The sequence below is a fragment of the Micromys minutus genome (assembly GCF_963924665.1).
Source record: "Micromys minutus genome assembly, chromosome: 12".
NCBI classification, from domain to species: domain Eukaryota; kingdom Metazoa; phylum Chordata; class Mammalia; order Rodentia; family Muridae; genus Micromys; species Micromys minutus.
In genome coordinates, this window is record NC_137981.1 from 18,617,606 (window position 1) to 18,640,573 (window position 22,968).

The window sequence follows — 22,968 nt, forward strand, 5'->3', positions numbered from 1 at the left end:
CTCCGTCCCCATAACTGGAGGACACCCGACAGCAAAATTAACATGCAGTTACAACAAACCTCAGACACAAACAAACAAAAAATGGCCAGGCACGAAGTGTTCTCGGTTTCCAGAGAATTCAGTCCAATTTGCCATCCATATCAAAGTTGGCTTTTGATGCTGTTGATGGGAAAGGCCGTGAACAAAACAGCCTTTCTCTGCTAATTAATTCCCTTCGAAGAACTCTAAAGATCTTTAATTACACAGTTTGAAAGCAGCAGTCACCCGATCGGGGCGATCACCGTGTGGCGCTCCTCACTCTGCCCACCTGAATGAAATATTTTCTTGTTTTCCCGGCCTCGAACACCTAGGATGGGCTTGCAGTAAATCCTGTCAGCTCTATGACTTACAAAAGTACTCTGATGTCAGGTCTAAAGAATGCCACCTACAGCTTAATGTCTGAAAAAAAATTCCTAGGGCTGCGAACAAGGAAGGGTTTTGTCTCCTTAATACCCGGTGCTCGATGAAGTGGAGATAGTACCTCCATCCATAATCTATGAGTGAAATTAAACTTGTTGAAAGACATGGAGTAAACCAGAAACCTTTGATTCTTTTACCAAACAGGAAAAAAATTAAACCACTAAATGTTTTAGCAGATTTACTCAATTTCCAATTAAACCACAAATCTATTACTCTACAGCTTCAGGAAGGCAGCGGATCCTCTCTGTTTCTTTCTCTCCCGTACTCTACCCATCTTTAAATGCACACACACGTGCACTATGACATAGCGAACCAAACCATTATATATGTGTGTATATATGTGTGTGCGCATGGTGTGTGTGCATGTGGGTGTATGTGTGCATTTGTGTATGTGGGGTGTGTGTATGTGTGTGGTGTATGTGTGTGTATGTGTGTGGTGTATGTGTGTGTATGTGTGTGGTGTGTGTGGTGTGTGTGAGTGTGGGGTGTGTGTGGTGTGTGAGTATGGTGTGTGTACTGTGTGAATGTGGTGTGTTTGCATGTGTGGTGTGTGTATGGTGTGTATGTGGTATGTGTGTGTATGTGTGTGCATGGTGTGTGTGCATGTGTGTGTGTGTGTGTGCATGTGTGTATGTGGGGTGTGTGTGTATGTGTGTGGTGTATGTGGTGTATGTATGTGTGTGGTGTGTGTGGTGTATATGAGTGTGGTGTGTGTGTATGTGTGTGGTGTGTGTGAGTGTGGGGTGTGTGTGCTGTGTGAATGTGGTGTGTTTGCATGTGGTGTGTGTGTGTGTGTGTGTGTGTGTGTGTGTGTATCCTCTGTGTTTGACCTGCAGGGAAGTCGGGGTGAAGAGAGTGTTCTAGAGGCTTGAAGGTGAAGGAGGTCAACCCAGTGGCGGCTTGGGGGAGGAGCCTAGATCAGCCTTTGGGAAAACCTGAACAATTTACCTCCTCTCACCTCCCAAAGTCTGGAAGGTTCCATTGCCCCCAGCAGGTCCAGGCAGCAGGCTGGAGAGCGGGGAGGGCATCAGATCCGCTGTACAAGAGCACCCTCTGCCAGCTGGCACGGAGGCCAGGCTGGGAGCCTGTGGGCCAGAGGCAGGGGAAAGGGCAGAGCTGTACAAAGCCTGGGGCTGGAGTCCAGGCTGGAGAGAGATTCTATCTTCAAACCTAGACGGCACAGTCACCTCTGAACAATAGCGGTGCAGGCAGAGGCAATGCTGCTTTCCAAGGGCTCTTCACGTTAATCCTTCCCCAAAATCCAGTCCCTAGGAACCTGAACGGTCCTCCAGACACCCATTCAAGAGAAAATGACCGGTGATTTTTGCCCTTGTCTCCTGAGATCTCCGGTGAGCACCGCTGTTCTGGCTGACATGTGTTTGTAAAGATAAAGCACAGGGCTACTTTAGGGGCCCTCCCAGGCTATTACAAAAAGCAAATGGTGCCCGCTTGGGCTCTGTGTGGCTTTTCAGAATTGAGCTGTTACTTTTTTTTTTTTTTTTTTTTTTTTTTTTTTAAATATGCAACCCTTTCTGAAAAGGATTTGAAGCAACTTAGAATAAAGACAAACACAATAAGGTCATTCAACTAAAATGAAAAAGGCAGAGCCTTGAAAAGGGGAAAGGAACAAGCATTGGTTATAACATGTAGTAGATTTCCTATGAGTTAGCACCAAATCACACCCTGAGCTTCCTAGCAGCCAGTGCAAAAAAGGGTAGTGGTTGAACAGTTTATATAGTCTACTAGCACAGGAGGAAGGTTTCCGGGAGGAGGTGAGTTCTTCCTTTCTGCTTTGTTTTAGGACAGTTTACAAAGGGAACACTAAAAACATCACACATGTTATGCTCTAATCAACTCATGAAATTATTATTGGGGAGCTCCTTTCTTATACAGCACATACAGAAATGGTTCTGGCAAACCTGTTTGCTTTTGTTTGTTCCTTTCTTTCTATCCTTCTTCCTTCCTTCCTTCCCTCCTTCTATCTTTCCCTCCCTCCCTCCTTCCTTCCTTCCTTTCCCTCCTTTCTTCCCTCCCTCTCTCCCTCCCACCTTCCTTCCTTTCTTCCTTCCTTTCTTCCTTCCTTTCCTCCTCCTTCCTTCCCTCCCCTTATTCCTCCCTCCCTACTTCTTTCCTTTCTTCCTTCCTTCCCTCACTCTATCCTTCCCTCCCTCCTTCCTTCCTTTTCTTTCTTCCTTTCTTGTGTGTATGTGTGTTTTGTTTTGTCTTTTTTTTTTTTTTTTTTTTTTTTGGTTTTGGTTTTGTTTGTTTTATGTTTTTGTTTTGTTTTGTTTTTGAGACAGGATCTCACATAGACAGGGTGGTTCTGAACCCACCATGTAGCCTATAATGGTCTTTGACTCCTGGTCCTCTGGCTCAGTACCCCAGTACTGTGATTACAGAAGAGCACCATGATACCTGGCCCCGATATACCTATTTCTCTAAGTTTTGGCATTTGTCAAGAGTATACGTCAGCCACAGCTCAGAAACGGGAACTTTTCAGGGGCAAAGAGAGAGGTGGAAACCAACGTGGCTGAGGTGATGCAGGCTCCTGGTGTTTCATTAGCTATTTGTGAAACACCTACTAAGTGCCGTGTTCTAGAGAGGTATACAGATCAACAAAGAAGTGGACAAAACCCTCCTGTAGGGAGGGGTGTGATCTAAGCAAATGCTTTAAAACCCTCTGTGTTTCTAGAGGTGCATGAGCTGGTATAGCAGACAGGGGGCTTTCAGACTGAAGTCTTAGAAAGCCCTTGCAGACTGCAAAAAATGTTGAGCAGCGTAACGATGCCTACTCTGTGTTTTACCAACCTCACTGTTGGTTTCACTCTGCTGGACTCAGAAATTGGGGAGTCTAAAGATACAGGGCAAGATTCAGAATGAGGCAGGAGATGGTTTCTCCTTGCCTTGTTCTCATGGCTTGGTCTCTCCTTTGGGTGGCTGACTTCTCTGCTGTGCTATTAGCCAGAATTGTCCTTTCCTGGTCTAAACGAGTCCACCTTTAGGCCAATCAACTCAACACTGGCGTTACCGTCCCGTGGCGATTGGCTAGTGGGAAGGCTGCTGGCTCTGAAGTATAGCACCGAGTCCTTCCCTGGGACCCGGAGATTTGAGTAGCTGAAGACTTGAAGAGTCTAAAGAGGCTGTTGGGATATGTGCGTTTGGCTTTGGTGAAAAGTATCCCAATCGTTTCCCTTATTTCTACTGTTGGATTTAATTCTTCTTTCCTTTAATTTTTCTTTGTTCTCTGGCTGACATTGACCTCACAGTTCTCTCATCTCAGTCTGCTGTCCCGGAATTACGGCTGCGTGTCACAAGTGTTTTCCTCTTGCTGTTGTATTAGTCAGGGCTCTTTAGCAAAGCCGAACAGACAGCAGAACAGTGTGTGTGTGTGTGTGTGTGTGTGTGTGTGTGTGTGTGTGTATCATACGTCCTGGGCTTCCCCAGAATGCCGCAGAACTAACAGGGGCTGTGCACATTGGTAGCTGGTCAGCCTACAAAGATGGATACCTACAGTACGAGTATAGTGTTGACGGCCTGGAACATCCTTGCAGAGCAGTTTGTCTGAAGTCCTTTTTGGAAGGCAGACGCTGGATTCTGACATCAGGGAAGGATATCACCACCACCACCACTATCATCATCATCATCATCATCATCATCATCATCGGCATCATCATCATCATCATCATCATCATCAGCAGCAGCAGCAGCAGCAGCAGCAGCAGCTATGGAATAGCACACTTACCAGCAAACAGTGAAGGCAGGCAGGTGAGTGCTGTTGCTCCTCTTTGAAGCTCGTTGTATCTGAGACACCCAACCAAAAGTGCTACTCACTCTGGGGAAGGAGCCTTTTCTCCTCCGTGTTTCTTTCCCAGAGACCCTCCCAGAGACCCTCCCAGAGACTCGGGTGTTAGCTCAGTCTGTCAACCATCACAGAGGTTTTGGTAGTTTGTTCTTTAATTTCTATTTATGCCTATCAAAAACTTATACCAACAAGTCATCCGGTATCTGATCGTGTTCACATTTAGTTCATCTTCCACACTGTTCCTAGAATTATATTCTTCAAAGTAAACATATCATCCTGGGGGGGGGGGAAGGGCTCTCAGTGGTTTTATCAGTCACTGACAAGGTGACTTGCTCAAGTAAATAATCTACCACCCAAGCAGGCAACCATAATTAAATGCAGTGGGACAAACACACACACACACACACACACACACACACACACACACACAGAAGATCAAGCAGGAACGGGCTAGAGAGATGACTCACGGCACAATGTCTGCTATTCCAGCCGACTAAGGTTCAGTCCCTATAGCACCTACATGGGGCAGCTCATAGTCCCCCGCTTTTGGCCTCCAAGGAAACTAAACATAGGGGCATAGACACACCCACAGATAAGTAAAGATAAAAGTTAGCCTTCTTAAGAGAAACAGAAGGAGGAGGACCTTCAAGAAAAGAAATTTGGTGATTTGGGAAAAGAAATCAAAGTATTATATATATAAAATATAACCATATACAATATAATTCTATATATTATCTATTTTATATAAGACAATATATTATATATAATTATATATTCAATACACATATACATTATATAAAATACAATGTATGTGTCATATAATATATAACACATTATATGATATGTAATATATAATATGTAATTTATATTATAAATCTTACATAAGATGAATATATTATAAATATTATAAAACATTATAAATTACATATTATATGTTATGTCTATTTTTTTAGAAAACAAAACAATGCCAACAAGTCATCCTATTCTAGATTGTATCAATTTAGTTCAACTTCCATACTGTAGAATATATATTATTATATACTATGTAATTATATTATATAATATGGTATAATTAAATAATTATATGATGTATCCAATTATATTAGATAATATATATATATATACATACACACACACACAAATAGTACATGTATGTATGAAAAGACCTGAGGCTTGGAAGCTTGGAGGCTGGAGAAACTAAAGTGTAGGTGATGGTTCTAAGACATCACCTCCAAGATGTGTACCAGGGAGATGGTTCTAGACAGACATCAAGACTGTGTAATACGTTTCCTTGGTGGCAGAGACAAGCTTTCAGCAGATGCCAGAAGACAAGTCTCATACCATGTACAACGAAATCATTGGAAGAAGTGACAACATAAATTATCTCATTGGCATCAAAGAAAGACATCATCTGCCTCATGTCCCAGGACACAGTAGAAGAAACAAGTGCCCACCATACAGAAGGCTGAAGGTTGCTGATGACATACTGAACTCTAGAGAAAGCCAAGTGGATGTCTGACACTAACTGCTGTATGTCAAGAGGTTTTATAAAATATACATTTATATAACATATGCATGTGTGTATGAATTGAGAAATGACTTAAAAATAAACATATTATTTTCTTACTTAACAACATACTTGTCTTGCCGTCACTAACCAAGTCAGCATCTTTCCAGCCACATAAAAATGAAACACTTAGGGCCTACAGAGTGGCTCAAAGGTTAAGGGCACTTGCTGTTCTCAGGTTCAATTCCCAGCACCCACGTGGAGGCTCACAACCATTTGTAAATCCGTTTTCAGGGAAGCTGGTGCCTCTTCTGGTCTCTATAGGTGCCAGGCCAACACTCAGGCAAAGATGGACACACATAAAACAAATATTTTAAAAATGAAATATTTATTTACATCCAAATGCATAGATATATGCACACATATAATATACATATTAACATATGGAAAACCAAAACAGTCTGATGGATGAAATCAAAGGATAACTAAGTAAATAGAGCAGTGTTTCATACATGTGGATGAGAAGCATCCTGTACTTAGGGTTAGGAATGATCCCGTGCTCATGGACAGGGTAGAAACCCTCAGTACCGAGATGTTACTTCTTTCTAGATCCCAAATGATGCAATCCCAAATAAAGTCACAGCAAATCCTTTTGTGACTATTAACAAATACGTTAGACTTTTCTACGTGGGCTGATGAGAAGGTTCAGTGAAAAAGGCACTTGCCATCGGGATTAACAACTGAGAGCAACTCTTGGAATTCACATAGTGAAAGAAAAGAACCGACTCCAACAGGTTGTCCTCTGACTTCCATATGCAGTACATGGCACATGAATACAACATTCCAGATGTACATATACTACATACACCACAAAACCACACCACACACACACCACACACACACACCACACACACACACCACATATACATGCACACTTGCACATGTGCATACATACACAAGCACACACACTATACACACACCACACACATGCACATACACATACACACACACACTCGTATGTACGGTCAAAGAAAGCATGTATGGAAAGGAAGAACGCTGTAGAACAGCTATCGAGAGAAGAACAGAGAGTTGAAGGTGCTGAGCTTCAAGACTCACGTGGAACTCTGATGATCAACCCGCCACAGAAACAGACGAATGCAGTCAGCTGATCGTTGACAAGAAATCAAAGGCAAGTCAAAACTGACATCCTAACCCGCTCCAAATCCCCATGCCTGTCACAATCACGAAACACAGCCTTTACTTATTTTACAGAAGTTAAAATAAAGTGGCCCACAGAAAGCGATAAAAGAGTCGCCACAATATTTCTACTATTTAAGAGCCCAAGTGACCTGGACTGAGTCATGATGCTCTCTTTTCTTTCCTTCTCCTCCTTCTTCTCCTCCCTCCCTCTCTCCCTCCCTCCTTCCCTCCCTCCCTCTCTCTCTTCCTCCACCTCTATTAATTTGAGAGAGGGTTTCTTTCTCTTGTCCTGGCTGTCCTGGTACTCACTCTGTCGACCAGGTTGGCCTTGAACTCAAGACCTGTCTGCCTCTGCTGCCTGAGTTCTGGGACTGAAGGCTTGCACCACTGCTGCCTGTTGCCTATGAAGTCTTCAGTGTGTTACCAAAAGCACAATCTATAGAAGAAAAACTTATGAATTCAACTTTGTTAAAATTTAAAATGCCTATAAATAACATAAAGTAAAACCTCCTGCTCTGCAGCCACTCTATTAAAGAACGGAAAGATAGCTGGCTGAAGCGATACAATGCACATCTATAAGCTGCAGCAATGCACATCTGTAAGCTGCAGCAATGCACATCTGTAAGCTGCAGCAATGCACATCTGTAAGCTGCAGCAATGCACATCTGTAAGCTGCAGCAATGCACATCTGTAAGCTGCAGCAATGCACATCTGTAAGCTGAATCGATGCACATCTGTAAGCTCAGCAATGCACATCTGTAAGCTCAGCACATGGGGACCTGAGGGAGGAGGATTGTGAGCTTAGGCCTAACCTGGCTTGTATACTGACAGTTCCTAAAATTTTGAGAAAAAAAATGATAAACTTGATTCTTTTTTTGAGATTTATTTTTCTTTTATGTATTGTCTTAGTGAGGGTTTTACTGCTGTGAACAGACACCATGACCAAGGCAACTCTTATAAGGAAGACATTTAATTGGGGCTGGCTTACAGGTTCAGAAGTTCAGTCCATTATCATCGAGGCAGGAACATGGCAGCACCCAGGCAGGCATGGTGCAGGAGGAGCTGAGAGTTCTACATCTTCATCTGAAGGCTGCTAGCGGAAGACTGGCTTCCAGGCAGCTAGGATGAGGGACTTAAAGTCCATGCTCACTGTGACACACCTACTCCAATAAGGCCACATCTCCTAATAGTGCCACTCCCTGGACAAGCATTTACACACCATCACATGTATACATATGATTTGCCTGCGTGTATTTCCATACAGCTCATGTGTGCAGTGCCCGTGGAAGGTAGAAGACAACATCAAATCCTCTAGAACCAGATGGGTGTGAGCTGCTGAGAATCTCAGATCCTCTGATCCATCTCTCCAGCCCCAGAGCACACATTTGGAGAAAATATTTGTAAAGCACTTAATCTGTTAAAGAACTTGTATGAGAAAACACACAAAGAACTCAGCTCTGAACAGCCATAAGACAACAATCAGTGCAGTTCAAAAGGAGAGGTGACGTCTGAATAGATCTCTCGCCAAAGACTAAATCAACGGCGGGTACATGTATGAGATGGTGGCCCACTGTGTCAGAGTCGGCCAGGAGTCACATGTCTAAAGAACAGAGAGACAGCCCTAGTTAGCTGTTAGAATGGCTGAAAGCACAAAACACTGAGGGCATTATGTGCTGGTAAAGATCTCTCACTGTTGGCACAAATGCTGGGTGGCTTCCTCTTAGACAGCTCCGGAAATTGCCGTGACCAGGAGCTCATGCCAGACTGGACTCTAGAAAGTCGGGCCCAAAAAGCCAAACTGAAATGGAGCTAGGAAGAGAAGCTTTCACACAACCCCAGTCCCATGAATAAATGGAGTTTCTGGTTCTGGCCTCTTCCTGTATCCTTTCTGCCAGTTGGGGGGCTTAATACACAGCAAATGTACACTGAACATTCACTATGTGAAAAATAAAACCAAGGTCTCTCTATTAGACAGTTTTACTTGCAGCCTTTTCGGACACAGTTTGGTTGAGTAGCCCAGGACAGCCCCACATTCAGGATCTCCCTTCTTCAGTCTCAGTGCTGGGATTACCGATGGGCCCAGATAGTACCCTGTTTTTAGACTTTCATCTTCATACTCTCTACGGCATACACATTCGCTTGAAAGAGCTCGGGGCGGGGGGGGGGGGGCAGATTTCTGAGTTCTAGTGCTGTCTTGAGAAACGTGGGCCGAAACTAGTGTCCAAGTCCCCATACGTCTGTCTTAGAGATAACATCTCCTGAGCACCTCCCATTGTACCATCGTCCTATGTAATTGTCCCAGTCCTCTTGGGTAGAAATCAATACTTCAGAAATCAATAATTCAAAGGACGGGCTCAACAAAGCAGTCATTAGCTTTGTGTTACAAAGTTAAGAGGTGGGATAGTCTGGGCTTGGGTCCAACTTTACCAGGCTCCAAAACTCCTTGAATGCTCTCTGATGCCTGGGGACCTCCCAGTTTTCTGGGTTAGAAGACTTGGAAAGAATTTTATGAAACAAGTCTGTAATTTTTGGAAAGAGAATGGGGTCTCTTGTTGTTTAAGTAAGAACAGGGCTGATTTGATGGCCCAGCCCGTAATGACATGTGCTGCCAAGCCTGACAACCTGAGTTCTATCCCTGGGATCCACATGGTAGAAGGAGAGAACCAGCTCTCACAAGTTCTGCTGTGAGCATGCGTGAAGCCGCGCCCTCCCGTGAACCATAAACAAATCTGCAGGAACGAGGCTATCTGCTGCTTTGAACGGTGTTGGGGGTCAGATGAGTGGACCCCTGATGACGTGACATCAGCAAAGTGACGTCATGAGTGATGATAGCATGTGTCACTCACAGCACAATTGCCTCTGTCCCCATTCAAGTGACCTTGCCCTTCTTACTGGAAGTCCTCTCAAGAGAAGCATCGACCTCTGAAATCGCAGCCCTAGGGAGAGACAGGGATGAGACTCTTGAGACTAGAAACCACATCGTTTTGATGAGCAAATCATCTGCATCCAACTTTAGAGGAAGACAGACCGTGATTTGGAGCAGAACCTACAGAGATGTCTTTGTAGACAGAAGATTCACACCGTGTGTTCCAGGAAGCAGAGCAGTGTCCAAGCATAAGAAAGAAAATATGTACAGAGACAAGAGCAGACACCCAGTCTGTGGACCCTTGGGGGTGGGGAGGAGACTGTCACCACAGATGACCACCCTAAACCCTGCCCATCACTGTCCCCACATATCTTTGAGGTAGATTCTTGACTACTGTCACACCACGAAAAACACATTCACACGTCTTAACCCAAGTTTTCTTTTTTTCTCCCTTTAAAAATTATTTTTAAAATGTTTATTAGATGTTTTCATGTTATTTTATGTGTTTTTGCTCACATGTATGTGTGTGTGTGCGCCACATGCACACACGGTGTTTGGAGAGGTAAGAAGGGGGAACAGATCTCCTGAGTTACACATGGTTATAAACCACCGCGTGGGTGCTGGTGACCAACTCAGGTCCTCGGCAAGACTAGAGGGTGCTTCTAATCACTGAGCAGTCTCTCCAACTCCATCCCAAGTTTTCCTAAAGAAACGCCAAGAACTTGTCTAGCAATCCTTTGTTGATTGGAAGGTGTGGTTTTGTGTGTGTGTGTGTGTGTGTGTGTGTGTGTGTGTGTGTGTGTGTGTTTTACCACAGAAGTAAAAGTGGGAAGAGGCCTGGAACAACAGAGAAGTGTGCAGATGCATGGGGACTATTTGGAGGTTCTATCGAGGAATGCCTTTCTCTGTCAAGGAAGACACATGGACTTCCAGCTCCCGGAGAAATAAATGTCTGCTGCTCATAAAGCCACTCAGATCCTCTGTTCTTAGAGTCCAAATAGACTGTCCAGGGAAATAGAGTAGGAAGAGCTCAGGCGTACTCCCAGGATGTAGTGCAAAGGCTGCACTGGGTTCCGAGGGAGCACTTCCTGCAGGCTGATGATTTGCGTTCATGCCATCATTGCATTCTCTGCACACATTTTATAGATAAAGAAGCAGATGCATAGAGAAATATGGTATCAGGGAAGAGTCAAATGAGAAGATTTGGGATCACAACTCTCCTGCCTCAGAGCTCATGGTCCCAACCATATGTGACCCACTAGCTCTTACTCAGTGTTTCCCGGTGTGGCTGCCTGGAGCCATGGGAAGCAGGGACAATGCTACCTGAGTTTACCCAAGACCATTTTCCAGTTCTTGACAGGAGGTTTAGGGTGAAGCAAAGGGCCAGAGGTTTGCAGTTAAGCAGTCCTGGTCAGATGTAGCCCCTCCCACCTCTGTCTTATCTTCAGTCATCTCCATGGTCCGGGTCAGCTGTCAGCTGTGTGAAATCTCAGAAACAAGTCTTTCCTCTGGCTGGCACCAACTTTTTCCTTTTCGCATGTGATTTCTTGGGAAGTTCCAATTTCTCAGAGTCCACTATTTCAATACTCTGATAGCCACAGGGAGGGATACAAGGTCTCTTTCAAACATCCTCATTCCTGCCAATGGTTATGATATAGTCCTAAACTGGTCGACAAGGTCACAATTAGTCCTTTGCCTGTCCCCTTCACAGCAGAGTGACATCGCCTCTTGGGACATCACCTCCTGGGACGCTTTTCTTGCTTATTCTTGACTTTGAGCTGGGTGGCGCGGAGGGCATGCCTTTGCCAGTGGAGTGTTGGCAGGGACTGGAGACACACTGGCAGCGCTGATCTTCACCTGCTAGCTCAATGCTGTGACGGAAAGGGCATGCTCTGGTGACCCCAGAAGAATGAGACGGTGAGCAAGCTAGTAGCCAGCCCCAGCTGAGTCTCATAGGCACAGCCTCACTCAGTTACGGATGTCCACGCTCGGAGTAAACTTTGTCTGCTGTGTGCCATCTGCCTTTGACTCTCCTTCCACACAAACAGTCATCCCTTCAGTTTGTTTTTGTTTTCTGATGGCTCTTACGATGCCATTCAGGGTGACCTCAAGCATCCCTTGCTTCATTCTCCAGAGCTGTCACTGTGGCTGTCTGTCCTGCAATAGCCTCTGCTTCCTCTCCCTCCTCCTCCTGCATGTCTGCGTCCTTCTTCTTTGGATCTCGCTCTGTATCTCTGGCTAGCCTAGAGCTTGATATCTAGAGCAGGCTGGCTTTGAGCTATTGAGATCCACCTGCCTCTGCCTATTGAGTGCTGGGGTCACAGGTATCCAACGCCACCCCTCCTGGCTTGTATTCTATGATACCTGGCAAATGGCAGGTGGCTAAACATAAGTGAGACATGATAAGATTAAATGGCCAATGGTGAAACTCACAGGAATCTTAAAGTGTTGGGACATCTGGCCTGCTTGCCTTGGGTACACAGAGATAGCACCTAACAGAGCTGATATTGGGGTCCCTTCCTCTGCAGGACTCACGAGGTGGCTCTCCATGGATGTGAGAATCTCTGTTGGTGGCTTGCAGGTGTGTATCTGCAGGGTTGCCTCATGGTGGCTGTCTGCTCTGTGCACTTTCTGTCTCCCTTGCCATCTGTGGTTCCTCTTGTCCTATCACGGTTGCTACTTTTCCTGCTGACTTCCGGCTTCGGCAAGCCTTGGAGCAGTGTGTCTCTGGCAGTCTCTCTTGGGTCACTGGGGTACCTGGAACTTCCTTTTAGCAGCTCTCTTCTGGTAGCACGACTTTGCTTCAGGCCTGCAAGATCCTGAGGACATATGTACACTCACATCACACACAGGGATCTGAGGAAAACCAGAAGGTGCCCTGTTTGCCACCTTTAACTCCTCTTTCTCTCTTCTTTCTAATCAATGTCATGGTGAGTGCCCTCTGGACTCATAGTGGCCTTTGCCTGACTCTCTGTCACCTACATAAAGGAAACAGGACTTCCCACCACCCTTTGCTTTCCTTTCTCTCCTCTTCTTCACCTCCCTTCTTCTCTCCAATTTTTCTTTCCCTCATATTTATTCATTCACTCACTCATTCATTCATTCATTCACTCATTGTTGCATGTGGCCCAAGCTTGTCTTGAACTGCTGATTTTCCGACCTCAGCCTCCTGAATATGATGGGAGTGTAGGTATGTGTGGATTGATGTTAAGGTGATATATGATTGGACAGTGAAGAGGTAGGCGAAGTAAAGGTAGGAAAATGGAAGAGAAACAGATCGGGAGGAGATCAAGATGGATCAGGGAAAGCAGACCTGGATCCTGGTGGCTGTAATTGGCGTTAGGTAGCACTGAATATTTTTAAAGGATTTTACAGGTCTGTTATCTCTTATAAAAGGGCAGTTTGTATCCTTATCTATTGGATGTAATATTACTGTATAGAGGGTTTGTCAATTAAGTATATAATTATAAACATGCATGAAAAGCTATCGGGCCTTAGAGTCATGCTTGTGCCGGGCTGTGGGATAAAGAAACATGCTAAGGCAGAAGCACCAGGGCAAGTGGAGTGAACCGCCTGGGAAGGGAATCTCGTGGACAGTGTAGCTCGTGGACCGAGTGACAGAGCTTGCGCACACAGCTCCACACTAGAGCAACGTCCACGGAGTGAGACTGTGGTGGCCGATCAAGAGATAAATAATTCCATATTTAATATTTACTGCAACAGGTGTGTGTCACCTTGCTCAAATTCACTAATTTATTTCTAATGCACATTTATTTTCACTTCTAAAGGAGCGGTTCACTCTCGCACACCGTCTATAAATAATCCCTTTTGAAAACTATGTTTTCATTTCTATAACTGTATAAAGAACATTGATTCCAACCACCTTCCAGATGCTGCTTGTGCCTGTAGAGGGTGAGAAATGAAAACTGTGCTCCCCACTATCCCTGCAGTGAGGCTTTAGGCATGAGTGGAACTCAGTCATTTAGATCCATCATGTGGACCTGAGGGTAGCTGCACACAAATACATGCATTTCCTGCAGGCAAGCACAGATAGAGAGACTTGGTTTCCCTGTTGCATGACAGTTTCCTCTGAGACTGGAACAGCCCATACTGCAGGGAGGCTACTTAAGAAGGAAGAGAGACAACTCAAAACAGCTCAGGAAGTCCCTGAAACTGACCAGATTCATTAGGCCCTGTCCTCTCAGAGAAAGCAAAATCTGCTGAGAGTTACTTTCAGGAGAGCTAAACTTCAAAGAAGACCCAAGACAAGACAATCTGCAAAGAGGACTATGAGGCCAGACCAACTGCCTGGGAGAGATTTAGATCAGAGTCACTTGGAAAGGATGCTCTCCAACATGTTGGGATGCCTGCAGGTGCTGCAGTGTGCTGAGACTGGGCCTTTGGGCCATTTCTTTAAGAAATCTGTCACTACACCTCTTTAAGAAATCTCCCCCAAACTCATATTCATTGACTTTAGTTTCTTTATTTTCTTTCTTCCTTTTTCTATTTTTTCTCTCTTCCCCCATCCCTTTTTCCCTCCCTCCCTCCCTACCCCCTCTGTCTCTGTGTCTCTGTCTCTGTGTCTCTGTCTCTCTCTCTCTTTGAAACAGGGTTCCTCTGTGTAGCCCTGGCTGTCCTTGATCTCCTTCTGTAGAACAGGTTGGCCTCAAATTCAGAGATCTACCAGCTTCTGTCTCCTGAGTGTTAGGGTTAAAGGTATGTGCCTTTAATCCTCCTGGTTTATTTTGGGGTTTCTATCAGGCATGAGTGTCCCTAGAAGAAGGTTTGTCATATACCACCCATGGCGAAGAGTCACTGCCTGTGTGGTGAAGGGGGAGGCCAGTTCTGGTTTTGTGGGTGTGAGTCTGTCTGGTACCGAGCTGATTCTGCTTGTAGTAGCTGTGTGACTCCCTGACTGTGGTGACTTCCTTGGCGTGGCCATGGTGTCAGGCTCGAAGCTCTAGCTCCCACTGTGTCAAGGAACTTCCTGGCTCCAGAAAACTGCCGTTCCAGATGTTCTGGTCCTGTAGAGCTGAGTGAGACATCTCTATAATAATTCCAACAGCCATCTCTACTGTCTGTCTGTCTGTCTGCTTCCCCACTCCCACGCCCGTACGTGTCTGTGTGTGTCACAGACATCTCTGCTGCTTTAATGCATCTTTCTTAGCAAACCAGCTGGGGTTAGGTCTGTCCTTTACAAGAAAACCTGTATGTGTGTGGACTCTCATTTCACAACGCACCCAAGCTCAGCCTGAGGTCTAAACGGTGAGTCCTGCAGGCTGAATTCCTCTAACCCGATCTTCCTGCTGACAAGTGGCTTCCCTCCTTTCTGCCACCCAACACACACTGGAGCCAGTGAAGGAACTCTACAGAAGCAGCGTCAAATCTTAAAGAGACAGTGGCAACGGTGTGCAGTGCACAACCCCAGAAGGGACAGTCACTCCGTGAGCTCCTGACAGACGGGAGGGCTCCACAGATCATTCATTCCTCTGCTGGCCCAGCTTGCAGTTTTCAGTGCTGTCTGTCTGTCCTGATGTTCAACTGCTCATCTGCCTGTCCGTCCTCACCCTCCTCACTCCTGTGTGTGTCTGTATGTCCGAGAGGAAGCGTGCCCGTGGCTGCCAGAGGACTAGTTTCGCTGTCCCTTCTCTGGCTGTCTTTTCTCTTTACACAGGTTTCCTGACTGTCCCGAAATTGCTGAGTACACTATGGCTAGCCAACCCAGGGGCCCGCTGCTCTCTGCCTCTCCTCTCCAGGGATCACAGGCATGTGCCACCGTGCTCAGACTGTCCTTTTTCAAGTTCTAGGGAATTCAAGTCAGATTTTCATGTCCGAAAAGCAAGCTCTTCCCTGACTGAGAAGACTTCCTTCTTTTGTTCTCTCTCAAAAACAAAAACCAAAACACAGACAAACAAACAAACAAAACCAAGAACCAAACAAACAATCCTTCCATTGCCTTGAAGATTTCACAATAGCTATTCACAGTACAAAATTTAAAACTACGGGGCTGGAGGGATGGCTCAGTGGTTAAGAGCACTGACTGCTCTTCCAGAGGTCCTGAGTTCAACTCCCAGCAACCACATGGTGGCTCACAACCATCTGTAATGGGATCTGATGACCTCTTCTGGTGTGTCTGAAAACAGCTACAGTATACTTACATAAAATAAATAAATAAATCTTAAAAAAAAAAAAAATTTAAAACTACGAAGAGCACAGAGCGCTGGTTCCCAGCCTTCCTAATGCTGCAAGTCTTTAATGGGTTCTAGTGACCCCGAACTATAAGATTGTTTTGTTGCTACTTTATAACTGTAATTTTCCTACTGTTATGAGTCACAATGTAAATATCTGATGTGCGACACCCCTCCTCACCCCCGAAATGTAGTCACAACTCACAGGTTGAGAACCAGTGGCATAAAGGGACAAGTGGAACCTCTGTCACACTCAGGTGCTCCTCCCTTGCCTGAAAGCCAGCTCTGTGGCAGCTCCCACCTATGCTTCTTAGGTCTCAGGCTCCTGAGGTGGCTTCCAAAGATGCACTGCAGAGCTCTAGGGTGTGAGGAAGGGCTGAGGGGGTGACGGCCAGGATTCCAGGCCCATCACATTGATGCTTTCAGAAGGTTTGATCAGACGGGGTAGCTCGTGGCTGCCTGTTCCCCACCACCGGATACTCAGGAAATAGCCAGTTCTTGGCAGGAGGAGACCTATACTCTTTTTTTTTTTTTTTTTTTTTTTTTTTTTTTTGTCTTTAGCTTTTGCCTGTTAGGTTTTATTACATTCTGTTTTTCTTCAGCTTTGCCTTGCAGTCAATTAGAGCACTTACGGCAGGATGTTTGTTTATATATGTCATGTAGCTGTCCCTTCAGGGGTGGCTCTCTGCTTCTGAGGCAGGAGACTATGTTTGTGTTTTAAACTAAGTGGAACGGGCCAAAAACCCCTCCCAGGCTGTGGAACGTTAAGGCTGCCGAGGTGTGCATTTAGAGGGCCTGTGGGTGGCTCGGCTGGTGACAGGCACTAGCTGCAGTGTGAGGGTGGCAACCTGAACTCGATTCCTGAAACGCACAGAAAGGGAAAGAAGAGAGCTGATGCCACCAAGTTGTCTTTGACCTCCACGCACATGCCGTGGCTTGTGTGCCCACACACTTCATGCATACAATAAATAAGTAAATTTAAAGCCCACATAAATCTTAAAAAAAGAGGAAAAAAAATCTGTGCCTGCTACAAGAGGAGGGTAAACCCTGGATAATCAATGTGTTGGCAAGTCTCTTGTTCTCCAGGATTCACGCCCTGCTAAAGTACTCAGTGCCTGTCTGTGACAGTCTTCAGGTCTGGTCTACTACAGGAATTAGCTCCACCAGCCTTCAGAAAGACTTGCCCGCTAACCCCTCCAGAAATCTGAAGACATAATTCTTTTCTTCTCCAAATTTCTCATCTCTAAGCCTTCAAATTCTCCTTCAAATTTTCATCTGTAAAGTTAATTCGATCCAATAATAAAATAATGTACTCTCTTGAGACGCTGACATACTCAGAGCCATTTTATCCTGCCCGAAAGCCTGGAAAGTTTGAATTTTCCAGATAAAAAAAAATAGTTAGAAATAATAGAGTAATTCACTGTACTGTAACAATTAAATCCGGCAATTGAACATCACGCATTGGTAAATACAATGTTTGAGACAGCTGAAAGTCTCCCATGTACTTAGAGACAGAAACAAAGTTCTAAATCGAAAGTGTCTATTCCCAACCACATCTCAAAATGTAAATAAGCATTCAAGCATGCAGCTACATATCTTTACAGAAGCAATTACAAACAAGCCTTATTATCAGTCTGGGGAAGTCTCCAGTGCACACAGTCTTATCTGTTCTGCCCCCTACTGGAAAGAGCGTGCAAGGTCGGCATTATTTCTGATTAACTTTTGGCATCATTTCTCTGCGTCTGCTTTAGGAATGCAAGGCGTGAAATTTATAGTAGCAGGTTTAATATTCCATCTAGCCAAAATAATTTTGCTACAAGGACTTTACCTTTGGTGGAATATTTTGGGTTTGTTTCCCCCGCCAACTCCAGAATGTAGAATGCTTCTTCCTTTCGTGGCAACCCCTGTCCAAATTCTTTTTAAGCTGTCACCTAACTCAGTACGTGGCAGGAATGATTTCATGCTGAGGGAAATGTACTTAATTCCACATCTTGTAAGAATAATTACTTAGCATAATGCCACTTAAAATGTATTTTTATCTGCAAATGCTAATGAAGCTACAAAAGTCTGAATCATCTTTTGGAAGAATTAGGGTATTAAGGATGATGCACCTCCACTCCCTTTTCCCTCTGAAGAAGAATCCAGAACTCGGGGACTAATCTCAGAGTGGATCCTGATGGCTTTGAGTCAGGTATGAGTCTGCTGGCTTTGGGGGGCACTTAGGCACAGAGGCTTCCTCAGAACCCCCCAACCTCTGAACACAGAACATCAGGCTTTCTCAAGAAGCTTCTTTCTCACCCAGGTCACCTGATTGACCACTGGGAGGGAGGGAGGAAAGGAGGAAGAGAGGGAGAAAAGGAAGGAGGGTGAGCCCAGGGCTAATGCAGGCCACCTACCCCAGTGGCCTGTCTGGTAGCAGGCTGTGGCACTTGTTATTAAGAACCCTAACTCTTTGATCACTAGCGTGCCAAACTAGCCAAGACCGTTGTCCTCTCTATTGTTCTGCCCAAGTCCTGAAAGCGGTCAAGAAAAGATGACAAACAGTCAGGGGACAATGGCTTTCTATGTAGAAGCATCTTTTAAATCTCTTTGTTTTGGAATGGTCCTTGAATTACAACAGTGTCACAAAGATGATTTGGGAAGCACCTGTCTACCCAGCTTCACCTTGTGGATGTTCCACGAGACCCCACAGAAACACACATCCGCAGGCAGCTGTGGTCCACTCAGAGGCTTTAATCTTACCAGTGGACATTTTGCTGCTATGTCTATTGAGTCTTCTGAGCTCTGGACACCTTTCTCGGCTCCTTCTCATCTTTCATGATGCCGGGACATCTGGACAGAGCTCGCCCAGTTTTCCATTGGCTCTCCCTTGTTTGAGCAATGTTTTCTCATAATTAGTGAATGGACATCCGGGGTAAGAAATCTACAGAAGCAAGGATTCTTTGTTGGTGCTCTGTGAAGGAATCAGGACCTGCCAAGGCTCCCTGAGATCAGGGTGCTTGGAGGAACCTGAGCAGCTCAAAAGAGAGCCAGGCATGAGCTGAGACAGGGACACGCTTGTCTGCCCTCTCATTGCTCTCTCTATTATGATCACGGCAGATGGAGAACTGGGAACACTTCTTTGCTGTGGGGAGACAACTTTGGTTTTGTAAAGTTCTGATACCATTAAAATTAGCAGAAGGGCAAGAAGCAGCCAAAGAAGGCAAGGCACCGAGGTGTGGGTGTACATAGTGACGCACCATAAGGAACATGCTAGTGTAGCCTTTGTGGATTCAGCAGGGCTCGGGATAACCTGAGAACCACCTGCAGACATCTCAGTGGGTGGAAACCAGTGACTGTTGAGAGGAAACGGCAACCACTTCTTACGCAGTGTTCCCAGCAATGAGAAGGTGTGTTGGAGTCCCATGCTTGAGTAAGATTTGTTAGAGGTAATGGGACCCTTAGGTACCTTTTATACCTGCATTTTAACTTCCTTCCTCCTCCTTAAAGGGCAACTTCCTAGGGTTTAGCGTCCTTGTCTGCTTAGAACCTGTCTGAAAGCTGCTACTCAAGCCTACTTCATTTTAGAAGTTCAGGAAATGCTTATTAAGGAAATTATTTGTAATGAGTAGATGAATAGGTGCTCACTTAAAAAAAAGATATGCAGGGCTGGAGAGATGGCTCAGTGGTTAAGAGCACTGACTTCCCTTCCAGAGGTCCTGATTTCGATTCCCAGCAACCACATGCTGGCTCACAACCATCTGTAATGGGATCTGATGTCCTCTTCTGGTGTGTCTGAAGACAGTGACAATGTTCTCACATAAATAAAATAAATCTTAAAAAAAAAGAAAAAAAAAGCCAAGGTGGACAGCTCCTGAGGACCAGCACTTGAGGTAGACCTCTAGTTTCTATGCATATACATAAACGTGTGCTCGCATACACATGAGCATGCACTCTCCCCAACATGTACAAACTTCTAGGTGTGTATTTAGGATATTTTAAGTCCTTCGATTTCAAAAGTGACTCTTATACAGAACCCCTTTAACTTGGATAGATTCCTGAATCCAGAAAAGGCAGAGAAATTTCCAGTGAAAAGTCAGGGATACATCTGGTCCTGCTAAAAGCAGAAAGGAAAAAGAAATCACATGCTGGGAGGTTGGACCAGAGGAAGATGTTTATATATGGGTCTAAATTTTCTGTGATAAGGTGATTTTGATTTCATACACTATCTTTGATCTTTGTGTGTGTGTAAGCCAGAGGTTGGTACAGATGTGTTTCTTGATTGCTTTTCACCTTATTTTTTGAGACAGAGTCTCTTACTGAAGCTGGAGCGCCCCAGTTTCACTAGTTCGGCATCCACCTGGCTCTGCTTCTCCAGTGCTAGGGTCAGACACACCTACCCCCTTTTCTGTTGTTGTTGTTTGAGACAGGATCTCACTCTAGTGTAGGCTGGTCTGGAACTGCATAGCCTGGGCTGTTCTTCAATTCTTGGTAATCCTCCTGTCTCCTTCCAAGTGCTGCGGTTACAGGCGTGACCTACATCATCCCTGGCTTCTGTGGACAGATATGATAGTTTGTGCTCGGGGTCCCCTACTTGTCATTTTGGAATTACTTTTTCCAAAGCCAGTATTTATGAAACATTTATTTTTACCATGGCCCTTAATAGGAAATAAAGTTTATTCTTATTTTTAAGGCAGTATCTTTGCTGTAGCCAAGGCTAACCTCAAACTCATGATTCTTATGCTTCTGAATGCTGAGATTATAGAAGTGTACTACAATGTTCTGCAGGAGGCGAATTCTATGTTGCAATTCAATCCATACTCTTAGATGTAGATATTAATAGCCTCATTTAGTAAGTATGTTATACATACACATATGCATATATGCAAAGGAAACCGAGTTTTATAAAGTAACACTCCCTCATGCTAGCTCAGATGCATTCTTAGGCTTCCCTTCTAGTTCAATAGGACAAAGCTGGCCGGTTCTTACTAAGTTGACAGCCACTTCACCTTACATACTGAGAGCCTGTCCTGGCCAAGGCAGCTAAGTGCACAGGTGAGTGTTTTCTAAGATAAGCGGTGGTGTCAAGACCAGTCGTGGACAATGAATATGCTCTGACTTAAAATTCAGCAAGTTACGTAAGAACCACTGAGTGTAAGCCCTCTCCACCAGCGAGTCATGCTGTCTTACGTTGGCCTTCAGCTTTCTGTTTTTCTATCTGCAAATTATTTCCTAAGGATTTTCTTTTCTGTGTATGAGTGCTTTGTCTGCATATACTTGCTTCCTTTTTACCTTCAAAGCTGATCCCGAAGGATGACGTGGTAAGATGATTTGGGTCTTCAAAATCTTCAGTATTTCCACTCTTGCAGATTTGGGGTTTGAGACTTGGTGTATCAGTGTCACGGGGCCTTGTCTTTTGGGATACGTGAGGTTCTGGGCAGTGGGTGATTCACAGGGCAGAGAATTCTGCTCTGATTTCCCAAGCAGTGTGATCTCTTTAGTTTTTAGCACTTTCACAGATAAGCCACAACTGCAAATGTTAAGTCACTGCCAGTGGTCTAGCCATGCAAGGGAAGAAATATTTCATTTAGCAAAGGAAATTTAAAATTTCCACTTTAAAGTATTTCCTCACAAAATAATCCCTTTAAGGCTCCACTTCTCAATAGATGACGATGTTAAAATGATAGTGACAATGATAAAAAAAACAAAATTCATAATGTGTCTGATTTTAGTTTGTAATATGCAGCATATACTAATGTAAAGTCTTGACTCCAGGGCTTGATGCAGCTCTGTGGAGGGAGCTTGGCTGCATTACGTTTGGTCTACTGTACTTTTCTTCCTCTAATAAGACTTAGACCAGACATGACAAACTCTAAACAATGCAGTCATGAGAGGATGAGCTCCCGGCTTGGGCTTAGGTCTCTGGTTTTGATGCTGCTGTTGTTTTTTAACATCTATGACTTACTTATGACTGAATTTATGACTTACCGTTTCCTAGTGTAAGAGCCAGTGATAGATGCTGAAGCTAAGCTCCGGGGAGCAGCGCAGGCCTGATCTACATGCTGGTCTTTTGACCATTATCTTGCAATGAGGCCATCTCAGCAGCTGAAAACTTTAAGTCTCTTCAAAATATCTATATGATTGAGAGTTGGTTTTTAGCCCATAACACATTGGTTCTGCCAGAAAGCTGCCCTTCAGGGGCCAACAATCTTGGCTGTGCATTAATGGTGTGGGGAAACCTCTACCTGCCCCTCCCACCAACCAGTGTTGATTTTTAACAGCATGAGCAATCTTTCTAACACATGCTGTGCCGGTAAAGTTACTTCTTTTTCTGCTGAAAAACAAAACAACAGCATTTTCAGGATACATCCAGGTCAGAGTGCTTCCCTAACACCAGGTAAGCCCACTACACCGCTCTCTGGGCTTTGGAAGACATCACCCATTCTGATCCAAATCAAACAGGCCGGAGAGGTCTGGCAATGACGTCTTCATTGAGTGAGAGCTAAGCCTCTGCTCCTTATTTGCTCTGCAGGGCTCCGCCAAGAGCTTGGCTTTCAATGTTCCCAGCATCCTTGGAAACCTCACTTGTTTGGCGGGCAAGCTTAAGAATGGTTTTGCATCCACAACAGAACTTGAGGATAAGGGAAACCGGTGTGAGTCTCTCAGGGGTCCGAAATTACCCCCTTTACCTAGTCACAGCACTTGAGTAGTTCAGAATCTCATTACCCAATGATGGTGCATTTGTAAAATTATATCAGAAATAGAACAAAAGGATTTACTGTAATAGGATTCGTTTTCTTAACCTTTGAAATTGAAGTGTTTTTTTTCCCCTGAATATTAAAAGCACTCATTTTAACTGGGGATGGATATTAATGGGAAGTATGATTAAGGAGTCACAATGTTTAACTTTTAATATGTAAATATAAAAAATCTATTCTTCATATCCTAATCTGATGACACCGAGTTA